This window comes from Vigna radiata, chromosome 5 (assembly GCF_000741045.1).
Source record: "Vigna radiata var. radiata cultivar VC1973A chromosome 5, Vradiata_ver6, whole genome shotgun sequence".
Taxonomy (NCBI): Eukaryota; Viridiplantae; Streptophyta; class Magnoliopsida; order Fabales; family Fabaceae; genus Vigna; species Vigna radiata.
Genome location: NC_028355.1, coordinates 33790336 through 33790952, shown reverse-complemented (window position 1 = coordinate 33790952; position 617 = coordinate 33790336).

Sequence of the window (617 nt, the reverse complement as noted above, 5' to 3'; positions counted from 1 at the left end):
AGTGTCATAGAGACGTTGAATATCGTTGGCATAAATGCTTTGAGCTTTCTTCCAAAAGGAGTGACAAGTTTTGAAAGCCCTCAGAGATATAAGAAGGTTGGGTTCCACTGATTGCCATAATAGGGCACACAACTGGAAATCTACTTGTTTCCACTTATCAACTTTTTCAGTAGGCACATGACTTGGTTCCGGTCTGGATACCTGGTAGTACACCAAAAGTAGCAAATGTTTATGGGAATTCGCAGGACCCTAGAGGTTCCAGGAAGTTACAGTACGTAACATATTGATGCTCGGTGATTTCGAACATCACTTACAAAATTCAATGTCGAAACCCTATTTTTGGATTATTGAAATGTCGAAACCCTCTTTTTTCGATTCTATCGGAGTCAGATTAATTATATTCTATGAGGGAACAAGGCCGCTATTTCGGTAGGAATAAAGTAAGGCCTTTACCGCTTTATATTGAAAAGGGGATGTAAGTAAATTCGTGAATGCAATGGATGACCTTTTTTAGGGTTCCAAATCCTTATTTTACGGGTTTTACGGGCAGAAAAAACTAAGGATTTTGAAAACAAATGACAAAACGGGCTGTAAGCCCCTATCTGATTAGTCGGAAT